At 42.4% G+C, this 19,260-nt stretch overlaps 1 long non-coding RNA gene across 1 annotated transcript; it reads right to left on the bottom strand.

Moving 5' to 3' along the window:
- Positions 1-4,110: 4,110 nt before the first annotated feature.
- Positions 4,111-4,636, bottom strand: LOC132887645 (uncharacterized). Its single transcript, XR_009654864.1, has 3 exons — positions 4,565-4,636; positions 4,267-4,400; positions 4,111-4,179 (listed from the first exon to the last, which is right to left on the bottom strand). It is a non-coding gene; the product is annotated as an uncharacterized LOC132887645 (long non-coding RNA).
- Between the last annotated feature and the right edge of the window lie 14,624 nt (positions 4,637-19,260).

Raw genomic sequence — 19,260 nt, 5'->3', positions numbered from 1 at the left:
TCATTCTCCCTGTTAGTGGCAGAGAACAGTCTGGACAGTGCGTCAGGTTTGGTGTTCTCTCATCCTGTTGTCCAGACGAATAGCATGTGAGATGAGGGTTTCGAGGTCACTTGGGCATCCAATAGAGGCCAGACCATCCTTGATGGGATCAGACAGACCATGGTGGAAGGCTGACACCAGGGCAGTCTCGTTCCATCCACTTACTGCTGCGAGTGTTCGGAACGAGATGGCGTAATCTGCGACGCTTCCTCCTTGCCGGATGGACATGAGCTTTCGGGCTGCGTCGGTACTGATGTCTGCCTGATCGAAGACCCGAAGCATCTCTTCAGAAAACAGCTGGAAATCAAAGCACTCAGGTCCCTGTCTTTGCCAGATAGCAGTAGCCCAGGCTCGCGCCTTACCAGCTAATAAGGTGATCACAAAGGCAATCTTGCGGCGATCCGTAGTGTAGGTGGTAGGCTGAAGCTCAAAGGTGAGTTGACACTGGGTAAGGAACTCTCGGCACTCACTGTGCTTGCCGTCATACCTCTGTGGTGCAGGAAGGCTGGGTTCGCGAGGTGAAGAAGGCAGCATTGCAGGAGGCACTGGAGCAGGAGTGGGAGCTGGATCAGGAGCAGGAACTGGATCAGGAGCAGGAGATGCAGGCAGAGATGTCAGCTGTGCCAGGGTTTTCCCAATTTGCTGAAGCAGTTCCTCGTGGCGAGCGAGGGCCTCACGTTGGCTGGTGAGCGTACGTCCATGAGCGTCCATGGTCGCTCCGAAGCGTGTCAAAGCTGCCATAATTCCCTGAAGGTTGGCCGGGTAGACAGTTGAAGCAGCCTCTGCTGAGTCGGTCATGACGGAGTCTTTCTGTTAGGGTATTGCTGGGATTCGAGCCTGGTTCGTTGGTGTGATAATCCAGCAAACCCCCACTAGGCCACCAGGGGGATGACTCAAATGCAGAGGCGTGAGGCGGAAGTAGAAAAAGAATCAAAAGGTTTATTTAAACTATATACACTATATACAGGGCAAAACAAAAGACAAAAAAAAACCAAAGAGTATAATCCAAAAGAAAAGCAAAGTGCAAAAATTCAAAAGCTAAGAAGATCAAAAAAAACACAGTACAAAGGAAACTGGAGATAAACATAACAGCACAAAGACTCCGTGACAAGAGGACTGAACTCAGGGGTATAAATAGACAAACTAATTAAGGACACAGGTGAAGATAATTAGGCAATTAACACAAACACAAAACACAGGAACAGTGGCGGCCTCTAGAGGCCAAAATAAACACGACATGAAAAGGAAATAACAGCGGCCTCTAGAGGCCAAAACAGTCCTAGTCCTAACAAAGCCACTGTCGACAGACTCAACACAAACCATCAGATCAGATTTAAGGCCAGAATAGCTACAGTAATGATCTGGAATCCGTAGACGCTCGTAGCATGTGCTGGCAGTTGGTAGGTGGTTTCGCCCCCTGGACTTCACTATCTCTATGTTGAGCGTGCTCGTTGGTACCTCCCAGCCAGTCCAGAACTTCACAAGCTTGGACAGAATTCCAGAGGTTGCTAAGACAAAGAAAAGTTTATTTTATCCCATGTATGAGGGTCATTACCGCTTTTAGTAGCACAAGTCAGGTGGTGCAATTACAGCTAATGCCACTATTACATGGATTAAATTATTATTTTTAATGGATTGTATTAAATGTATGCATTCCATGTAAATGAAACATTTTGTACAATTAATTGATTTACTTCACACAAAATGACATTAACAGTTCAAAAACTAAAACACCAAACACTTTGGTGGTCAGGAGTGTTGCTTCACTATTAAGCAGGTGCTCTTTGGATCAAGGAGAACAGTCATTTAGAAGCTTGGTCAAATTTAACCCCAGTAGGTGCTGCGGTGTAAGTTCAGCTAACGCGTTGTGAACAAGTCTTCTTCAGAGCCAGGCCCACCACAATAAAGCCTTTTTAATCTAGCAGTGTGCCTTTGGAAATCCTTGGCAAGACTTACGCCGCAGCACCTACTGGAGTTAAGTTTGACCAAGCTTCTGAAAGACATTAATGGTTGTTGCGACACCCTGACAAAAATGCCAATGACCTATGTGCATTTGTGTGCAGACATGTTTGTATAGATAGCATACAGTCACTTGGATTTACATCATTGTAACCACAGAGAAAGATTCTTGTTTTCAAAACCCAAAACTAAATTACTTAGATTACAACTACAGTGGCAACAATAACAATATTGTGAATACTAAACATTTTAAAAAGATGCATTTTAAAAAGGCCAAAAGACATGCAAAGATATGTAAATATTTAAAAAAAAAACAATTCTGTGAGTTTCCATGGTAAAGGGGTGCAATCACAAACTTTTGAGCTGCACTGTATGTTGAAATAACTTACCGTTTTCAATGAAGGTGTGAAAGTAACCTGTGACGGTGCCAGTTGGAACGTCATCATCAGAGTCATCACTGTTGGCTTCTTTGGCATGGGGCCATCTGATGCATTGAAGAATGACCTGAGAGCATTAAAAAACACATTATTCCATATAATTTTTGAGATGTACTTCCAGTAAGCTCTAACACAATTAGTATAAAAGGTACTTGTCAACGCACTTCTGGAGTTAGCTGGACCTCAGCCTCCCGTGGAAAGAAAAGGGGAACAACATCTTGGCGAGTGGCTAGAAGTGGCCAAACACCTGTGTCCTTCAATCCCTTTCTTATTTGTTTAATCTGGGCATGTGCTCTGCCAAGCACCTGTGAAAATGGAGTATAACATGTATGTCAAAATATAAAGTTGTGGTAGAAATGTGATCAGGTGCCTGGACCGCTTCATTTTACAATTAGATTTATTGCTACATTCTTACAACATAAAAAGGTACAGGAACTTGAGGCTTGGTTGGAAAAACACTCTGCAATGGAACAGTGACCCAAAGCTAAACACATAAACTGGTCTAGTCAGCTAACGTGTTGGTCAAGTCAAAATGTGGACTTTTTGACTTATCACAATCTTTGAAGAACCACTACATCAATCATCCAGATACAAAACAGGAGCACATTACCGCATGAGAAAGAAGCTGCTGAAAGAGCAGCAATCTGTTGGTCTCATTGGTTGGAACTGGGCAGTACCAATTCAGGCAAAGTTCCCTTATTTGTGATGACTCCTCCTCAGTCCATCATTCTTTCATAACCTAGGGATGAAGGCTCATCAACATAAACAGGTTTTGAACACGAAACGTAAGATTATGGTATGATGGGCTACAACTTTTTCACTCACCAGACTGATGGTTTCCCGGTGTTCTACATCAGAACAGTCTTCTAGACAGAGTTTTGATGCAGCCATCTCCTTTGTGGAATATATCAAGGCATCCACCACTGCTGGACTAAGTCCTGACAGTGTAGGACCGCCATGTATCACAGAATGACCAATCATCCTTCCAGCCATCACAAGCAAGTCACTTTCAAGGAGGGATGTAGATAAGATGGGCACGAGGTGGTCAGTTTGTCCTTCAAGCAATGTAGTCACGGCTGCATTTCCTAGGAAGCACAAATCAACTCAATGTATGGTCAACTCAACAATTTCTGATGTGCCAATGTTCACCAGGGATGTGAGGGAATTGATAAACAGTACATCTATTACAGTGGTAAGACATCCACATACATGACAATTGGGTTACACTTCAGTGGTACCATCATGTGGCCAATTTACAAAAGTACAAACCTAAGTTCAGCTTAAATCCATGTTTCAGCTTGGAAATGGCTGATGACAGAATGTGTCTTGTGACCCCCACACCAACGGCTGCATCCCCTAGAATGAAACATTATTCACAGTGTGGGCATAGATTAATTGAATTTCAGCTGTAAACTTTACTTCTCCTCATTTCCTTTAGTTCCCAAGCAAGTGTGACAATTTCAGACTATTGTGAATATCATTGTGAATATCAATATTCTGTTAAGTTATTGCCTCTGTCAATGTATACCTATAATACGGCAGTGGAATGGTGCTGCCCATTGGCTTTTGGCACGATCAGTTTTGTAAAAAGAAATGAGGGCGATGTCCTGATCTTCATCATCCTCCATTGCATTCAGGGTAAGCATCCGAGGTGGCTGATTCACCCCTCCTTGCCTCAGCTCTTCAAGAAACAGCTGCATAGCTTTCTGTGGGGTGTCTGCTGTTTTCCATGACATCAATGAAGCTAGAATGGAATTTGAGCAATTATAATGACAGTGATCATGTAATATACCATGCCAAGCACATTTTCATGTGTGAACTTTTTTGTTACCTGTTTCAACTGGTACTAGTGGAGATCTGTCCACAACATATCCAGATGATGTACCTGGCGCATCTATATCTGGTTGCAAAGGCCATGAAGGACCTGGGCCATTCACGTTCTCCTTTACAGGCTCTCTGTATGCCCTTTCATCAACAGAACATTAAAAAACATCTAAGGCATGCTCACAAATAGCTTTCACAATCAAGCAGAGTTGTAATATTTTTAGTTCAGGTAAAGGTAAATGTCATTAAACAGATATAGTTTTTACTTTACACATGGAAATATTTCATAATAAAGTTATATTTACCTTTCTGCACACTCACTGCCATGGTTAGCCAGCACAGATATAGGGAATTCTTTTTGGCAAATTGGACACACCTACACAGAACACAGCATCAGAAGAAAACCCATAAACTTAGAAGTGCACATCAGTAACTAATTTGCCTCAAGTAAAATGGTTCAAATGAGGGTACATTTACCCCTTGTTCCTCTGTATCATCTTCTATGACCACCTCATCATCTTGCACCTGTAGTTTTAATTTAGTAATTGGTTAATTAATATAGTAGTCATACAATCATACTACTTCTATTAATGATTTACAATAGATATGCTCACTCACATTTACTGTTGGCTGGCAGTTTGCAGCATGGCGTGCCAACATTTGAAGTGGCATGGTGGCATTGCAAGTTAGACAGGGCACTTGTGGCATCCTCTCAAATTCAGCTTAATCATAGGGCAGCAGTTCCATGTCCAACTCCTCTTGCAAGGGAACCAGGAAAAGGTGATTTTTCCCATTGTTGGTTACAGCACGGAGCTGCTGTCCTGAGTAACCCTCTGTGTCCATGGGAACAGCTGAGAGCTTCCTTTGGCCACAGCCACCTATGCCATACCATAAAATGAATCCAGTAATATTACAGGTCATTGTGGGATTACCTTACAACACCCTAAGTTAATCGACCTAGGAAAGATAGCAAAATGACACACCTGCTGCTTTGAAAAACATCCATCTTCCTTCAAGAGGGCGGAATTTCTTGAACTCATTTTCTATCTGCGTCACAATCTAGGCATAGCCAAATCAAAATGAAGTTAGTTTCATATACATACAGGGATTACATTGAGCCTGGGCTGAGCCTTGGCACATAAGCTGCATTATGACATGAAAAACAAAACAGTTTTAAAGAATTAGCAAAGCAATGCGTTTTGTGTAGACCACCTGGTTTTCCTGATAGCAAAGCAACTTATTATTAAAACAGTTGCGATCAGAGCCCTCCACATAGCAAATTCCATACATAAACTAAAATAACATACATCAGCATGTTTGCAGTCCTCTGTTAACGTCACCAGTCTTCTTCCTAGCCCTGCATGGGCTAACTCCAATTCTTTGGAGGATTTTGGAGTGTGAGTGGTGGGTCCAGGCAGGGCAAAAATCGTCAGGTTAATGGTCTTAGCTGGACTAGACCTTACAGAAGTAGAGAACCTGCCTTTCCCCCTCTTTGGCTCATGTTTTGTCTGGAACATATTTGGAAACTGCCTACAAAGGGATCAAAAATAAAAGAAAGAAAAGGCCAATATTATAAAAATGGAAAACTAACATAGTTTTCTTTCATCTTATTGATCTATATCTATTGCTGTATTTTTCAATCCATCCTAGTGCAGGCCCCCAACATATTGGCCTTTATTTAGCCCATATCCAATGCTGGTCTCAGCTCATATTTGCACTGCCTTAACCTCTTTTTACCCTTTACCATACACACAATTATTAATTCTATTATTTAGTTTGTTACTTAGTAATTATCATCTTTAATTCATATCTTTATCTTATATTATACGTAACGTACCTTTTTAAAGCCTGATTCACTGTAGTGACGGAAGGGGTGGAGACTGGCGTGGCAGGTGTGTGAGTAGTGGCAGCGGCATTTGGTCTGGTAGTAACACTGGCAGCTTTTGACAAAGCATCTAGCAATGTTCGTGCCATCATCTCTACTGTTTCCTGCAAAATGTACATTCCCATTAAACCATGTCACCCACTTAGTTTATTAACGTAATAATTACACTTTTGAATAAAAAATGCACATAAGAATATGCAAAATAACTCAATTACATTTATGTCCTTTGACTTATTCAAAACACGTCTTATAATCAAGTCAATACCCACTCTCTTTAAAATGTGCATCACCCCACCTAGTCACCTTGTCAGGTCTCCCCTGTCAGATCCTTATTTCATCTACCAAATACAGTAGCGACAGTGAGAAATTATTAGCTAAGTAGATAACCCCTGTTGGATTAGCTTCTGTTGCAAAACCATGCATTCCCTCTTGATCTCTAGCACAGAACGGAGCAAAAACAAACTTGTATAAAACTAATTCTGGCATTTACACCCCAAGCACACCTAAATTTAGTGTTGTGGTCTCCTTAATATGCTATCCCTGAAGGATTACCACTGATATTTTGAAGTTCTGCCTAGCTAGCAACAACCTAAAGTTTACATGCTAGTTTGAAAACCGCAAATGCTTGAAACTCCAAGGTGCCGCAAACCAGAAGAGATAAAATCACCGATATTCTGTTTGTATTAAGTGGTGATTTTGGCTTTGATTGCAATTGATGGTTTGCTAACTCATTGACAGATGAAGGAATTTCACACAATTTCACATAGGGGAGAGCGGGGTAAGATGAGCCAGGGGGTAAGATGAGCCACCCCCTGTTTCTAAGAAACAGTAAACAAATGTGACCATGTGACCACATTCAAAGGGGGGCGGGACCATTTACTTACACTTGTGGAGAGGAGCACCACATGTCAAACTAGGTGAGGGAGATATTTATAAAAATGTGTTTTTGTGCTTTCTAAGTCAATTCCATGTTTGTCCACAGTGAAGATGATTTAGAGAAGACAAAAGTAGAATAATATTTAGACACATTAGGGTTAAGTTAGTGGCTTTCTAAGCTATGATATGAATGCTAATAAAAATAATTTTGATTAGCTTAATCCCCTTTATTAGCATTTTTCTACAAAATGGTGGCCACGGGGTAAGATGAGCCATTAGATGTGGGGCAAGTTGAGCCACTGGCTCAACTTACCCCATTGGTGGCTGAGCTTACCCAATATGGATGACACTTAAGTTTTCACATTTACTGGTCATATATGACAACAACAACAACAACAAATAAACAAACAAATAAATAACATGTTAATATAAATAATATGTTTAAAAGGTTTTTAATAAATAAAATAATGCTCTGTTATTACAGGTGTGCATGATGTGCATGATCTACGCATATCTCTCTCTCTATCCATCTATCTATCCCTCCCTATCCCATCTCGTTCTATCACCTCTCTCTTCATCTCCCCTTCTCTATGCAACGGCCCTATCCCCCACTTGATTGACTTGACTTGATTCATTGATTGCATTTCTAATAATAAAAGTTGTTTACTTTGTTAACCTAACATGTTTTGTGTTGGCTCAATTTACCCCACACAGTGGCTCATCTTACCCCATGCATGGGGTAAGTTGAGCCACTTGACGTTTTTTTTTCAAGAGGTAATATCACTCTAACCATAAGAGCTTATCAATTAGTTTTTGCTCATATAGTAACAGTACACTTTGAAATTCGGTATGGTGTGTAGACTGGAAGCAAAAATGGCTTTAACATGTAGTTATGATGAAAAATGTAAAAAGTGGCTCATCTTACCCCGCTCTCCCCTACTTTTGAAGGTATGCCTTCGGCAGAAGGCACTTGTCCAGCCATGATCAAATTTGAAAAAGAATGGAGAGGGACACTTGTGAACTGATATACGGCTCTGAGCTGAGCCAGACAACACTGCCACCTACTGGAGGGGGAAGGGCTGCAAGCCTTTGGCGTCTGGGTTGAGACCTTCGCGTATGCGGATCGGATTGGAAAAGTGCAAAATGAATGTCTCAAAATTACGCAAGCGGACGCAAGGATTCTAGGCTAAAAACATATCTGTTTAGTCAAGCCTTTTGTTAATGTTGTTTGAGGTAAAGGAGTAGATCTGGAGGGTCCTCAGACATAGAGTGTTTTGGTAAACTGGGATGTATGGATGCTGTCAGTCCCCACTCGCTTGCTCACTCGAGTTTGTTGACGGTGCAGTGGCTGGCTGCTTTATGTCCCGGGGCTCCCTCATGCCTGTGTTACCTTCTGGCTCTCTCCTTTTAGTTATGCTGTCATAGTTAGTTGCCGGAGTCCCTGCTTGTACTCGGTGCAATATGTATACTGTTCCTACTTATTCAGGTGACATTGGGCATACCTAACCACCTGTGTTTTCTTTCTCTCCCCCCCCCCCCCACTCCAAATCTGTCCCTCTGAGTTACATGGAGTCAACAGGAAATCTTTTGGTGGAGACGGTGGGGACCTCGACTGGCTATCGTAGCCTGCAGGGAATCGGCCGTCAGACATTCTGTCGCATGTCCCAGACCCGGTGAAATGTAACTGAATTGTCTTGGCCAGGCCTAAGGGTCCCATCTGCATCTCATCATTGCTGAGGAGTGTGCTCCCATCACCCAATCAAGCATCCAGCCAGAGCAGGTCATGATATTTTTTTTACCATATTAACATGCCATTGTGTGTCATGCCTGATGCAAAGACTCTCGTCTCTGCGAGCCTACCACACAGATTTAATACTTGTCATTTTTAGGGCATACCTAACAACATGTTTTCTTCCCCCCCCCCCCCCCCCCCCCCCCCCCCCCCCCCCCAATCTGTCCCTCTGAGTTACATGTTGATCCTGGGATTGAGATGCTGGCCTCTTCTGCCCCTCGGACCTGCTTGATCCATCCTGGTGCCCTGTGTCTGGTCGGAGTTTTATCGCCCCACTCCTGTGAAGGACAGCCCCATGAGGACAGTTGAGGGTTATACCTGTTAAAACTGTTAATATTATAGTCAGGCTGTCTGTTGTTGCCCAAATGAGGATGGGTTCCCTTTTGAGTCTGGTTCCTCTCGAGGTTTCTTCCTCATGTCGTCTGAGGGAGTTTTTCCTTGCCACCGTCGCCACAGGCTTGCTCATTGGGGATAGATTAGGGATAAAATTAGCTCATGTTTTAAGTCGTTCAAATTCTGTAAAGCTGCTTTGCGACAATGTTTATTGTTAAAAGCGCTGTACAAATAAACTTGATTTGATTTGATTTGATTCATCTGCGCGTTGGGTGATCTGCAAATGCACATTCAACACTTCACACAAAGAACGTAGGAGTCGCAAACGAAATTTCAGTACAGATGCACATGCAAAACCTGATACATGTCTACAAAATTGGTATGATTTATTTTACAAGTTTCCAAACATTTGAATAAATCAGTACACTTTTGTGCAAATCCCAATTTACAAGTCACGAATTTTGTACTTGCGTTTGCATATTATATCATTCGCGTGGGGCGGCACGGTGGTGTAGTGGTTAGCGCTGTCGCCTCACAGCAAGAAGGTCCTGGGTTCGAGCCCCGGGGCCGGCGAGGGCCTTTCTGTGTGGAGTTTGCATGTTCTCCCCGTGTCCGCGTGGGTTTCCTCCGGGTGCTCCGGTTTCCCCCACAGTCCAAAGACATTCAGGTTAGGTTAACTGGTGACTCTAAATTGACCGTAGGTGTGAATGTGAGTGTGAATGGTTGTCTGTGTCTATGTGTCAGCCCTGTGATGACCTGGTGACTTGTCCAGGGTGTACCCCGCCTTTCGCCCGTAGTCAGCTGGGACAGGCTCCAGCTTGCCTGCGACCCTGTAGAAGGATAAAGTGGCTAGAGATAATGAGATGAGATTAGATGAGATCATTCGCGTGGATCATGGTGTCTGCGAGTACGGATAATAAAGAAACAAAAATCTCTCCATAGAGAAAATCTGTGTGGCAGAAGCATGGAATCTGATTAAGAACTAAATTCATAGCTCATAGACAGTGCTGTTTGACTAAATTGGTGTGTATGACCAATAAAATTTGAATTTTACACTGATTAGCCCCATAAAGCTGCCCAACATGATTGAAGTGGTGGGCAGAGCTTTCGGCACTCAGACTGTGGCTATTAGAACTTGAACCGCAACATGGATAACATCATGGAGAAGCTTTTGGCTTTGCAAAGGAAAATGGATCGATTCAGAGACCAGAATGGACAAACAGAGTAGTCGTGTAAAGGAATGCGTCCACTCGCCCCAAGACCAAACAATCCCAATCTTATCTGCTTTCGGCTCCCTCAGACAGCACTGGCCTTGGCCAAGGCCATTGCTGGGTCAACAAACTCCCCCCCCCCCCCCCCCCCCCCCCCCCGAAGATCACTGCTGTTAGACTCTCTCGTATTCCTTCCCCCACTTCCCACGGTCACCGCTTTTACCCCCAGTGTGACAAGTGGGTATGCGCCGTCTTCGGCTGCAGGACTGGACTGCTTGTTTGCGCTGGGTTACCTATACTTCTGCCCCTCCCCCTCCCCCCTTACCATCCTCCCATGATCGCCCCCTCCCTCACCCCCTTACCCCTCGAGTCCCGAGTTATGTGTAAAGTGTACTGTGTTATTTTTGTGCTTATGTGCTGAGGTGTTTTTTTAATGTTCCCACACTGTACTCCCCACAGGAGCATAGAGTGGGGGTTGCTTTTTTTTCTCCTCCCCTCCCCTCGTGTTACTCTGTATTTTTCATCCCTGTCTTCCTGTCCTGTCTATTCCCCCTGTGTCAACTGTATGTATGTGTATATGTACGGACGGGTTGACGGCTAATTTCGCTGGTACTTGTGACTAAGTGACACTAAAGGGTTCATTCATTTCATTCATTAGGCTTATGTCCATTTTGTTTTGGCACATAAAACTCTCCAACAGCCTGATTGAAGCATGACATCCACTGTTTGAGGAAATCACACTTATCTAGCGAGGTTTTAGACAACTTTAGTCAGACTGACTTTAATGTCATGTTTGTTAAAATTGATCTTGTACCCGACATGATCTTTGCAGGAATGCAGTCAAGGCGAGCTTAAAAAGCTGAATAAAATAAATCCACATTGTATTGGTATTTCATCTTTTTCAAGGAGCGAAAGCAATATAATGAATATAAAACAAAAAAAAGTAAATGTGATTTTGAATATTTTCATTGTGAATTTTAATATATTTCAATATATTGGTTATAGTGGAGCAGAACCCCATACTTAAGATAAATCCATCAACCTGATTGTCGATGGCTTTGACCATACAAATGACGAACATGTACCACCACAGGGAACCCGACCATAAGTGTAAGGCAACATATCTTATAAACACTTGACCACAGAACAATGACATTTATATCTTTATTTACATAAGATAGATGGGTTTTTATCCAACACTTATTTTTAATTTGCTTTTTCAAAAATAACGTGGGATTATTTATTAACATATTTTATGGAAAATATTCACAAAAGTTTCATATAAAATGAGTTTAAAAAGTTTTATTAGGCAACTAGCTTATTGAAAAGTTGACAGTTTGTCATGTAAGCGCAGGAACAGTTTTATTGAAAATAACCAAGGAAATAGATCTAAAACAGACAAAGGCAGAGTCAAAAAACAGGCAGTGGTCGAGCGAGGATATCAGACAGGATATCAGAGGTAATACAATACTCACAGTCCAAAAACACAAACAGGGTCAAAACCAGAAAAGCGATACAAAATACAAGGCTTGGTAACATCAGATGCAGGGTACAGAGTGTACACTTCTCAAAGTCTGTGTGTTACTGAGAGTCCTTATATGTATGCGCTGTGACTTTGAGACCACAGAACTCCTGTTCAACCATGTGTTCCGGTGTTTTGGCATCCCAGAGGATATTGTCAGTGACCGGGGTCCCTAGTTCTTGTCACGTTTCTGGGCCAAATTCATGGACAAACTGGGGGTATCTGTGAGCCTGTCATATGGGTACCACCTTCAGTCCAGCGGTCGAATAGAGAGGGGAAAGCAAGAAATCAGATTTTTTTTCTCTGATTATTATTTTCAGAAAACCAGAGGCACTGGGCCTAATTCCTCCCATGGGCCAAATATGCGCAGAACTCTCTTCGGCACTCAGCCACACAACTCACACCCTTCCAATGTGTGCTGGGTTTTCAACCTCCACCATTTCCATGGAATAACTCCCACACCAATGTGTCTGCAGTGGATCATTGGTACAAGTGGAATGAGCAGGTATGGGAGAGAGTCCACCAATGCTTAGAGGAAGTAACACAGCGATATAAGCATTTCGCAGACCGTTTGTGGACCCCACAGTCAAGGTTCCTGCTGGCGCTTGTCACGCTTGTCACTGACTAACATAATCCATCAGTGAGGAAGAGAAAATTACTAGCAGTCATCACAGTGATGAATGTATTTGTCATGTTTATCATAAGTCATCATTTCTAGAAATCCCTCCGTTTGTTGAAATCTAACCCCAGTGAAGAGACAGCGGGAAGCCAGAATGTAAACAATGAGCACATGCTTGTGTTCAATAAAAATCAACGACACAGAATGATCAAATGAGCACTAAACTTTTGACCAATCACATTTTTTGCCCTCAAAAAAACTAAGACCTGAATAGAAAACAACTGACTTGGATGTCATCTGGGATTGTGAATGTTGTAATATAATAATTTAGCTTAGAATTGTCTTTGTGGTCCTAAAGGAGAGCTATGTGAGAAATTATATTTTAATGAAATTGATGATAAATGTTAAAGGGAAGTTTGGGCTTCCATGCTCAGACTGCTGCCTCCGGGGCGGGGCGGGGCGGGGCGAGGCGAGGCGAGATAAATGTTACTACTTATATATTTAATAGTCAATTGACGCATGCCTCAATTTCCTGAGACATTATGGGTGTTGATAATTACTTAATAATAAAGAGGCAGAAACTGAATTAAACTACATAAATTTAAAAAGAGCAGTACAAAAATCAATAATAAAGATGTCATAACCTTTGAATGTGTGTGAGTGATAATATTTCTTGTAAAGTTAGATATAACCTCCCCAACCTATCTCTGCCAATCTCCCTTAAAAAATACAAGTCCCAGGAAAACCTGACTGAGCCCCTGGTCTTTGTGGGGCGGCACAGTGGTGTAGTGTTTAGTACTGTGGCCTCACAGCAAGAAGCTTCTGGTTTCAAGCCCAGCAGCCGACAGGGGCCTGTCTGTGTGGGTTTCCTCCGGGTGCTCCAGTTTCCCCCACAGTTCAAAGACATGTGGTTAGGTTAACATGGGGTGCCCTTGGGCTGAAGGTGCACTTGAGCAAGGCACCTAACCCCCAACTGCTTCCTGGGCACTGTAGCATAGCTGCCACTGCTCTGGGTATATGTGTGTGTTCACTGCTTCAGATGGGTTAAATGTAGAGAGCAATTTCACTGAGCTTAAGTGCATGTGTGATAAATAAAGTTCTTCTTCTTTAGCTGCTAATGTATGATAAAAATGGGGCATCATTCTGTGTTCAGTTCGTAACTTAACGGGAAAATGGAATTCCTTCACTGTTGGTTGTTCCAAGATTCTTCTCGTCTCTGTTCAATTGTAAATCAAGTTTTGTGTTGAAGTAAAAGCTAAAGAGAGTCCTCATACCTCTTTTAAATAATTCCCTGCTGAAATAACCTTAAGTAAGCTCAAACTAAAGAGATTTATTTTTGCTTGATGGTGCACAGGCTGCCCAAAATCAAGTCTTTCTTATTAGAGGCTGGAGTAGAGCCTAAATTTTATATGTTAAGGATAGGCTTGTATCTGTACAAATATTTGAATTGTGCCAGTTTGGTTGGTATAAACCTGTATTAAGTCCACTCTGATAAGTCAGTAACTAAGAAAAAATACAGACTAAGAAAAAGTGAAGAATACTTCTCATCTCATTATCTCTAGCTGCTTTATCCTTCTACAGGGTCGCAGGTAAGCTGGAGCCTATCCCAGCTGACTATGGGCGAAAGGCGGGGTACACCCTGGACAAGTTGCCAGGTCATCACAGGGCTGACACATAGACAACCATTCACACTCACTTTAGAGTCACCAGTTAACCTAACCTGCATGTCTTTGGACTGTGGGGGAAACCGGAGCACCCGGAGGAAACCCACGTGGACACGGGGAGAACATGCAAACTCCGCACAGAAAGGCCCTCGCCGGCCCCGGGGCTCGAACCCAGGACCTTCTTGCTGTGAGGCGACAGCGCTAACCACTACACCACTGTGCCGCCTGAAGAATACTTATTCAACTTTATTTTTCAAGGAAAAGGTGGAGAATATTTTTCAGAACCCAGGGGGAACCCTGCACAATATAAACCTGGGCACAGAGCATGGCTATCAACCAAGGACATCCGAGAACCTGTATAAAGCTCACAGCGAGATATATCAGACACTTTAAAATATCCCATCAAGTCAACAACATCTCTTACAAATTTGACCGCTCCCAGCACTGCCGCCTCTCACCTACTTTCCATGTCTCCTGTTTGAAACCCACCATACCAGGTCAGCCTGGTACTGTCGATCCTGTTGTATGGCGCAGAAGCCTGGACCCTGACAGCCACTCAAGAACGGCTCCTGGATGCCTTTGACAGCAAGTGTCTGTGTAGGATACTGAGGCTCCAGTGGTACAACTTCACCTCGAATGCCACAGTACGCCAGCTGACCAACCAGCCACCAGTCTCCAGACTAATCCAATCAGCCCGCCTCCGTTTCTTCGGCCACATAGCCAGAACAACAACACCTCTCGAGCTGGCCAACCTGATCAGGGAACCCGCCCCACCCCACTGGTCCTGCCCCAGAGGGAGACCCCAGACCAGGTGGCTTGACCAGCTTAAGGCAGACCTGAGAGAGGCCGGACTTAACCTCTGCACAGCCTGGCTTGCTGCCGAGAACAGAACAAACTGGAGGGTCATCTGCCGAGGCGCCACGCTCTCACGAGCCAGCGAGGATGAGGGTGAGGTGAGGTGATACCAGGTCCTCTGGCCATAAAACCCATCCACAGCCACCTTTCCTGTGAATGGCATCTTCTTCAAGTGATTACAACCAGGAAATTTTGAAATTACGAGGTTATGAAATGTCATCATTCAATATTAATAGAAGACGTTCGAGACGAAAAAAATTAAGCAGACTTTAGCTTTAAAAAACATGTTAAAGTTGTAACATCAGTCCATTGGGCCATTACCCCGGGTGCGGCCATACTTAATTAGCCAGATACATGGATGTATTAGGAGACGAAAACGAGGGTGGCGCTGCGTGACGTAGGATTCCGCACGTCTTTTTCATTCCATCCTGGACCTGCCATTGCATGCAGCCAAAGCTATTATCACCACCCATTTTTTTCAAGCAATATTTCGTCTGTGTATTGCATTTTGAGTAGTATAATTCTAGTGGTTTGTGAAGGAGTAGTATCTTCATCTATATCTTCTCAAAGATGGGTAAATGCACTGGGACAGTCATGGCATGGCTATCCTTTGAAGGAACCATGACGTTTGGCCAAATGGCTTCATCGAGTAAAGCGAGAAAACTTTACTCCTGGAAAAAGCAGCAAATTGTGCAGTGAGCATTTTACAGAAGATTGTTTTGTGGAGGACTTGCATGAAAAAATCACTGGGAAGAAGCGAGACACGAGGCAGAAACGACAACCGAAGCCAGATGCGATCCTGACTTTGTTTCACTACAAAACACAGACACTGGCAGCACGACAGCATACCGTGTCACGCATCATGGTATGATCATGGAAGATAAGTAGGTCATTTTTTTTTAAATAAACAAGCAGTAAACTTGCCACTACTTTATTTTGATTCCTTTTCTAATATGTCATTGCCATAATTTTTGTGGAAAAATGCAAACAAATTGACCGAGAAGTCGTGCTGGACCATAATATTATACTACAGTCTAGTATAGCATGCACTTATACACCTGCGCTGTGCTAGTGGAAAATGACGTCATGCACGATGGAGTAATGGTGGCCTCCCTGACAAAAAAAATAGTATCATGTATTTTCATAATTTTAGTGGTTATTTTGTTAAGAACAAATTCAATATGCAGCTTCTTTATAAAGGACAGACATGAATACCAACTTTTAGCTCAGTTTGTTTATTTGCAAGATATTTCCTTGAAATCATTACAGTTCTTTTGCTAAGAAATAATCTCTAAAACATGCTAGTATATACACCTTACTGTATGTGGCATTATTTATGTCTATCTATCCATCTATAGAAATTTGTGTTTCCTTGTGTTTTCTTTGACACACTGACTGCACTTACATTTTGTGTTTGCTTAATTAGATTTAATTTGATTATTTGGTATAAAACAAGTTCTTGGTGGCCACAAAATATTTTTAAAAACTAACCCACTCTGTCTGGCAAACCTGTCGTTGATAAGCCGAGTTTTTTCTCATCCACCACTGAAAATGTTCATAGAGCAAGCATGGGGGCAGTGTGATTCACACCTTAGTGGTCCTCTATTAGTGCTTATTGCAAATCCCCCTTTTGACCACTATGTGCAATAATAACTGCATGGAGCTCAGTGGGACAGTTAGCATGCAGCCCCATGATTTCACAAATATTACTACGAAATACAACCCCGATTCCAAAAAAGTTGGGACAAAGTACAAATTGTAAATAAAAACGGAATGCAATGATGTGGAAGTTTCAAAATTCCATATTTTATTCAGAATAGAACATAGATGGCATATCAAATGTTTAAACTGAGAAAATGTATCATTTAAAGAGAAAAATTAGGTGATTTTAAATTTCATGACAACACCACATCTCAAAAAAGTTGGGACAAGAACATGTTTACCACTGTGAGACATCCCCTTTTCTCTTTACAACAGTCTGTAAACGTCTGGGGACTGAGGAGACAAGTTGCTCAAGTTTAGGGATAGGAATGTTAACCCATTCTTGTCTAATGTAGGATTCTAGTTGCTCAACTGTCTTAGGTCTTTTTTGTCGTATCTTCCGTTTTATGATGCACCAAATGTTTTCTATGGGTGAAAGATCTGGACTGCGGGCTGGCCAGTTCAGTACCCGGACCCTTCTTCTACGCAGCCATGATGCTGTAATTGATGCAGTATGTGGTTTGGCATTGTCATGTTGGAAAATGCAAGGTCTTCCCTGAAAGAGACGTTGTCTGGATGGGACCATATGTTGCTCTAGAACCTGGATATACCTTTCAGCATTGATGGTGTCTTTCCAGATGTGTAAGCTGCCCATGCCACACGCACTAATGCAACCCCATACCATCAGAGATGCAGGCTTCTGAACCGAGCGCTGATAACAACTTGGGTCATCCTTCTCCTCTTTAGTCTGAATGACACGGCGTCCCTGATTTCCATAAAGAACTTCAAATTTTGATTCGTCTGACCACAGAACAGTTTTCCACTTTGCCACAGTCCATTTTAAATGAGCCTTGGCCCAGAGAAGACGTCTGCGCTTCTGGATCATGTTTAGATATGATCCTTTCTTCTTTGAACTATAGAGTTTTAGCTGGCAACGGCGGATGGCACGGTGAATTGTGTTCACAGATAATGTTCTCTGGAAATATTCCTGAGCCCATTTTGTGATTTCCAATACAGAAGCATGCCTGTATGTGATGCAGTGCCATCTAAGGGCCCGAAGATCATGGGCACCCAGTATGGTTTTCCGGCCTTGACCCTTACGCACAGAGATTCTTCCAGATTCTCTGAATCTTTTGATGATATTATGCACTGTAGATGATGATATGTTCAAACTTTTTGCAATTTCACACTGTCGAACTCCTTTCTGATATTGCTCCACTATTTGTCGGCGCAGAATTAGGGGGATTGGTGATCCTCTTCCCATCTTTACTTCTGAGAGCCGCTGCCACTCCAAGATGCTCTTTTTATACCCAGTCATGTTAATGACCTATTGCCAATTGACCTAATGAGTTGCAATTTGGTCCTCCAGCTGTTCCTTTTTCATACCTTTAACTTTTCCAGCCTCTTATTGCCCCTGTCCCAACTTTTTTGAGATGTGTTGCTGTCATGAAATTTCAAATGAGCCAATATTTGGCATGAAATTTCAAAATGTCTCACTTTCGTCATTTGATATGTTGTCTATGTTCTATTGTGAATACAATATCAGTTTTTGAGATTTGTAAATTATTGCATTCTGGTTTTATTTACAATTTGTACTTTGTCCCAACTTTTTTGGAATCGGGGTTGTACTATCGTTTTAAAAATAGTTATTCAAAAGAGGTGATTAGTATTTCAATGGAATTTAAAAGGCAAGGATTTATGAATGAGGACTTTATTAAGATTGACATTTATTAAACAGCTGATATTTATGAGCACTGCCCTACATATGGATGAGCTGTCAATATATTTTTATATTTATTGCCTGATCTGTCTCGGTCTGCAACCATTTGTTTTTTGATGTTGAAAGCTCTTTGGTTTTCCCTACAAAGACAACCTTATGTTTATAACTCAGGACATCAGGAAATAGTCAGAAACAGTTCATTGAACTGCAGAGCAAATAAATTTTTTTTTTGAAATATTTCAATCTTATAGCTTAGCTCTTATAATTACAATATTAGAACTGTAATGTTGGGCTGTTGTTGGGTGCAACTCATTAGGTCAATTGGCAATAGGTAATTAACATGACTGGATATAAAAAGAGCATCTTGGAGTGGCAGCAGCTCTCAGAAGTAAAGATGGGAAGAGGCTCACCAATCCCCCTAATTCTGTGCCGACAAATAGTGGAGCAATATCAGAAAGGAGTTCGACAGTGTAAAATTGCAAAGAGTTTGAACATATCATCATCTACAATGCATAATATCATCAAAAGATTCAGGGAATCTGGAAGAATCTCTGTGCGTAAGGGTCAAGGCCGGAAAACCATACTGGGTGCCCGTGATCTTCGGGCCCTTAGACGGCACTGCATCACATACAGGCATGCTTCTGTATTGGAAATCACAAAATGGCCTCATGAATATTTCCAGAGAACATTATCTGTGAACACAATTCACCGTGCCATCGGCCATTGCCAGCTAAAACTCTATAGTTCAAAGAAGAAGCCGTATCTAAATATGATCCAGAAGCGCAGACGTCTTCTCTGGGCCAAGGCTCATTTAAAATGGACT

Source organism: Neoarius graeffei, chromosome 1 (assembly GCF_027579695.1).
Source record: "Neoarius graeffei isolate fNeoGra1 chromosome 1, fNeoGra1.pri, whole genome shotgun sequence".
Classification (NCBI taxonomy): Eukaryota; Metazoa; Chordata; class Actinopteri; order Siluriformes; family Ariidae; genus Neoarius; species Neoarius graeffei.
Note: the sequence above shows the minus strand (reverse complement) of the source record. Positions and strands in the feature narration are given on the sequence as shown.